The sequence below is a fragment of the Bufo gargarizans genome, chromosome 3 (genome assembly GCF_014858855.1).
Source record: "Bufo gargarizans isolate SCDJY-AF-19 chromosome 3, ASM1485885v1, whole genome shotgun sequence".
Lineage (NCBI taxonomy): Eukaryota > Metazoa > Chordata > Amphibia > Anura > Bufonidae > Bufo > Bufo gargarizans.
In genome coordinates this window covers 554412233-554418690 of record NC_058082.1, presented here as the reverse complement: position 1 = coordinate 554418690, position 6458 = coordinate 554412233, and positions in this window count along the sequence as shown.

Here is a 6458-nt window from a genome sequence, read left to right as displayed (position 1 = left end):
GTGACAATATCTGCTCTGTATAATATGTGATAATATCTACACTGTACAATAATCTATAGGAGCTGTAATATCTACACCATATAATATCTACTCTGTACAATAATGTACAGGAGCTGTAATAATATCTACAGTATATAATCTATAGGAGCTGTGATAATATCTACACTGTATAATATCTACACTGTACAATAATGTATAGGAGCTGTGATATCTACACCATATAACCTATAGGAGCTGTGACAATATCTACACTGTACAATAATCTATAGGAGCTGTAATATCTACACTATATAATATGTGATAATATCTACACTGTACAATAATCTATAGGAGCTGTAATATCTACACCATATAACCTACAGGAGCTGTGACAATATCTACACTGTATAATCATCTATAGGAGCTGTGATAATATCTACACTATATAATAATCTATAGGAGCTGTGACAATATCTGCTCTGTATAATAATGTACAGGAGCTGTGATAATATCTACACTGTATAATATCTACACTGTACAATAATGTATAGGAGCTGTGATATCTACACCATATAACCTACAGGAGCTGTGACAATATCTACACTGTACAATAATGTATAGGAGCTGTGATATCTACACTGTATAATAATCTATAGGAGCTGTGATATCTACAGTATATAATCTATAGGAGCTGTGATAATATCTACACTGTATAATAACCTACAGGAGCTGTGATAATATCTGCTCTGTATAATAATGTATAGGAGCTGTGATAATATCTACACTGTATAATAATCTATAGGAGCTGTGATAATATCTACACTATATAATAATCTACAGGAGCTGTGATTATATCTACACTGTATAATCTACAGGAGCCATAATATCTACACTATATAATAATCTATAGGAGCTGTGATAATATCTACAGGAGCTGTGATATCTACACCGTATAATAATCTATAGGAGCTGTGATAATATCTACACCGTATAATAATCTATAGGAGCTGTGATAATATCTACACCGTATAATAATCTATAGGAGCTGTGATAATAGCTACACTATATAATAATCTATAGGAGCTGTGATAATAGCTACACTATATAATAAGCTATAGGAGCTGTGATAATACACTATATAATCGATAGGAGCTGTGATATCTACATTATAGAATATCTACACTGTATAATAATATCTACACTATATAATAATGTATAGGAGCCGTGATAATATCTACACTATATAATAATCTACAGGAGCTGTGATCGCTGAAGAACCTGCACTGATTGTATAGAATTGTCTACACCTCATAATAATCTACACTGTCTAATATCTATATTGTATAATATCTATATTGTCTAATATCTACACTGTATATTAGGGCTGCACGATATGGGAATTTTGTGCGATTGCGATTAGGGCCCTAAAAATTGCGATAACGGTATGCGATGCGATATTTTAAGGGAATTGTGCTAGAGGTCTATTTGCTTGGATTTTCAAGGCAAAAGTACACACAGATTACTGATAATGCTGAAATGTAGTTATGCTTAACTCAAGAACTGAAATGCAGTGTTTTTCAAAATAAAATATCTTTTACTAAATTAAATAACATATTTGCATTACTGCAAAAGTACAAAATACAAAACTTGCCATTTTCTTAATAGCGCTGCACAGAACAGATAAATAAAAGAACATTTGTTCATTAAAATAACGACTTGCCTCCAGCCGCTCCTCCCTCCCCGCACTGTAACTGATGTATCGCCGGCCGCGCTGTGCAGCATAGCGGCCGGCGATACATCCGGGTCAACCACGTAAAAAGTCAACCATCGCTTTATAAGGCGCACTGCCATTTCCCCCCACTTTTGGGGGGGGGGGGAGTTTGTCTTATAAAGCGAAAAATATGGTAATATAATTGCAGCATTATTATATATATGTATGATTATATTATACCACAATGTGAATTGCCTGTCTATCACCGCACATTACAGGTTCTCCCACTTGTCGCTGCATTTTTTTAATAGGGCGAATGTGCGCATTATTACCCTAATATTATAATCGCTGGTGAATATTATTATTACACTTATAGGCTCGAGTGCGTGATATTATTATACTAATTTACACTAAATATTATAATTATTACACTATTATTCTGATCACCGGTGCATGTTATTATTGCACTAATAGTCTACAATGCACATTATCATATTATAATACAGTTTGTATTATTAATCACAGTATTATAATCCCCCGTTCGTTATTACAATATTATCTACGGTGCAGATTATTACACTAGAATTATAATAAAGTAAATAGCACTTTTTTATTCCACTATTTTTCTGATCCACGGTGCCTGTTATCACACTTATAGTCTACAGTGCAGGGTATTATTACACTATTATAATACTCTCCATAGTTATGGCGCTGTTCACACAGTATTGTGCGTGATATCTCCCGTATTATTACACTATTGTGTCCGGTGCCAGTGATGACTGCCAATGATTTACACCACGACGATGATGATGATGATTACTCGCTGTATAATCAGGTTCGCTGCGATCTATGTGTGTGTTGTTACCGTTATCCGTAGCGGGCTCTCCATCTCACATCATTCTTATTATTGAGGTTCTTTTGCACATTTTTTAGCATTTTGTGCTGCGTGGTATTAGGCTGTGTTCACACTTGCACAGGAGGCGCCGTCACCTCCTCCCACACATTTAATTAGCACTGACGCCAAAACCAGCAGAACCCCAGCTCCCCTTTTATAGGTCAGTGGGGTTCGTTGCCTCAGGGCTTCTGTTATGCTAAATAAAAAAGCATTATGTGAACAGGGGCTTAACCTGTTGTTTGATTTGCTTTGTCCCGGGGCCTAGTATTATAACGGTTGTACGTCCTCAGGTGTACACGGTGCTGTGGCAGGGGGTCATTAGTCCGCTGACCGCTCCACCTTCTATTATTGCTTATTATTAATGAATAAATCACAGAGACTCCACTAATGACCCCCCGCGGACACAGACCCCATTCTGCCTGATGATGATAATAATTATAATGTACGGCACGGGAGGATCTGCCAGATAATAATGATGATATTGGGATGATCTGCGCGCCCTCTGGAGCACATTATTCATATCACTTACAAGGACACATATTATTCTGTGTGACGGAGTCACCGACCCAGATACACCTTATTATTGTCCTGGGCATGCGGTGTACATTATTACTGTTATTACTACCTGGCACTCTGATACTCACAAGGACACTCTGTATCCTTTATAATCAAGTCAGTGACCCCGTCATCGCTCTAATTAGCAGAGTCGTGCCGCACATCCTCCACTTTTTTATAATTAATTATTTAAATGTATTATTTTTATTATTATTATTCATGTTACATCTGATATGTACAAATCAGAAACATTAAACCAAAAGAGTATCCCCGATGCATCTATATACCCTCCAACCCTACAACTGTATGCAATCAAAAGGGTATGTTTTATGGTAGTGATTGGCAAACACATGAGTTACATCCTGTATTATACTCCAGAGCTGCACTCGCTATTCTGCTGGTGCAGTCACTGTGTACATACATTACTTATCCCGTACTGACCCTGAGTTACATCCTGTATTATACTCCAGAGCTGCACTCGCTATTCTGCTGGTGCAGTCACTGTGTACATACATTACTTATCCTGTACTAATCCTGAGTTACATCCTGTATTATACTCCAGAGCTGCACTCACTATTCTGCTGGTGCAGTCACTGTGTACATACATTACTTATCCTGTACTGATCCTGAGTTTTACATCCTGTATTATACTCCAGAGCTGCACTCACTATTCTGCTGGTGCAGTCACTGTGTGCATACATTACTTATCCTGCACTGATCCTGAGTTACATCCTGTATTATACTCCAGAGCTGCACTCACTATTCTGCTGGTGCAGTCACTGTGTGCATACATTACTTATCCTGTACTGAACCAGAGTTACATCCTGTATTACTAAGGGTCCATTCACACGTCTGCAAATGGGTCCACATCCGTTCCGCACCCATTCATGTTCTATGGGGACGGAATGGATGCGGACAGCACACTGTGTGCTGTCCGCGGAGCGTGGCCCTGATCTTCGGGTCCGCAGCTCCGCAAAAGATAGAACATGTCCTATTCTTGTCCGCAGCGGACAAGAATTGTCATTTCTATAGGGGTACTGGGCGGGTGTGTTGCGGGTCCGCAACACACCACGGACGTGTGAATGTAGCCTTATCCTGTACTGATCCTGAGTTACATCCTGTATAATACTCCAGAGCTGCACTCACTATTTGTTGTTTTGCTGATCTTCTGTAAGGCCTCATGCACACGACAGTATTTTTTCACGGTCCGCAAAACGGGGTTCTGTGTCCGTTTTTTTTCTTCCATGTGGGTCTTCCATGATTTTTTGGAGGATCACCAGACATGGCCGTGCGGAGCCAAACGGATCCGTCCTGAATTACAATGCAAGTCAATGGGGACGGATCCGTTTGACGTTGACACAATATGGTGCAATTGCAAACGGATCCGCCCCCCCCATTGACTTTCAATGTAAAGTCAGGAGTCCCTATCTGAGTTTTCTCCAATCCGATGGTATATTTTAACTTTAAGCGTCCCCATCACCATGGGAACGCCTCTATGTTAGAATATACCATCGGATTTGAGTTACATCGTGAAAACTCAGATCCGACAGTATATTCTAACACAGTGGTGATGGGGATGCTTCAAGTTAGAATTTACTAGGAACTGTGTACATGACTGCTGCCTGGCAGCATCCGATCTCTTACAGGGGGCTGTGATCCGCACAATTAACCCCTCAGGTGCCGCACCTGAGGGGTTAATTGTGCATATCATAGCCCCCTGTAAGAGATCAGGTGCTGCCAGGCAGCAGGGGGCCAGACCCCCCCTCCCTTCCCTGTATTGAATTCATTGTTGGCCAGTGCGGCCCCCTCCGGCCCTCCTTCCCCTGTATTAAATTAATTGGTGGCCAGTGCGGCCCCCCCCTCCCTCCTTCCCCAGTATTAAATTCATTGGTGGCCAGTGCGGCCCCCCCCTCCCTCCCCTGTATTAAATTGACTGGTGGCCAGTGCGGCTCCCCTCCCTCCCCAGTATTAAATTCATTGGTGGCCAGTGCGGCCTCCCCCCCCCCCCCCCCCCCCGATCATTGGTGGCAGCGGAGAGTTCCGATCGGAGTCCCAGTTTAATTGCTGGGGCTCCGACCGGTAACCATGGCAACCATGACGCTACTGCAGTTCTGGCTGCCATGGTTACTTAGCAATTTTAGAAGCATCATACTTACCTGCGCTGTCTGTGACCGGCCGGGAGCTCCTCCTACTGGTAAGTGAAAGGTCTGTGCTATAAGCAATGCGCCGCACTGACCTTTCACTTACCAGTAGGAGGAGCGCCCGGCCAGTCACAGACAGCGCAGGTAAGTATAATGCTTCTAAAATTTCTAAGTAACCATGGCAGCCAGAACTGCAGTAGCGTCCTGGTTGCCATGGTTACCGATCGGAGCCCCAGCAATTAAACTGGGACTCCGATCGGAGAGGGGAGGCCGCACTGGCCACCAATGAATTTTATACTGGGGAGGGAGGGGGGGCCGCACTGGCCACCAATGAATTAAAAACTGGGGCGGGAGGGGGGTCTGCTGCCTGGCAGCACCTGAACTCTTACAGGGGACTATGATACGCACAATTAACCCCTCAGGTGCGGCACCTGAAGGGTTAATTGTGCGGATCACAGCCCCATGTAAGAGATCGGATGCTACCAGGCAGCAGGGGGCAGTTATGTACACAGGTCATAGTGTATTCTAAGGCCTCTTTCACACTTGCGTTGTCCGGATCCGGCGTGTACTCCACTTGCCGGAACTACACGCCGGATCCGGAAAAATGCAAGTGAACTGAAAGCATTTGAAGACTGATCTGTCTTCAAAATGCTTTTAGTGTTACTATGGCAGCCAGGACGCTATTAAAGTCCTGGTTGCCATAGTAGGAGCGGGGAGCGGTATACTTACAGTCCGTGCGGCTTCCGGGGCGCTCCAGAGTGACGTCAGAGCGCCCCATGCGCATGGATGACGTGCCATGCGATCACGTCATCCATGCGTGTGGGGCGCCCTGACGTCACTCTGGAGCGCCCCGGGAGCCGCACGGACGGTAAGTATGCTGCTCCCCCGCTCCCCGCTACACTTTACCATGGCTGCCAGGACTTTAGCGTCTTGGCAGCCATGGTAACCATTCAGAAAAAGCTAAACGTCGGATCCGGCAATGCGCCGAAACGACGTTCAGCTTAAGTCCGGATCAATGACTTTCAATGGGCATTAATTCCGCATCCGACCTTGCGGCAAGTCTTCAGGATTTTTGGCCGGAGCAAAAAGCGCAGCAGCCAAAAAACATTCCGTTCCAGAACTGAAGACATCCTGATGCATCCTGAACGGATTTCACTCCATTCAGAATGCATTAGGA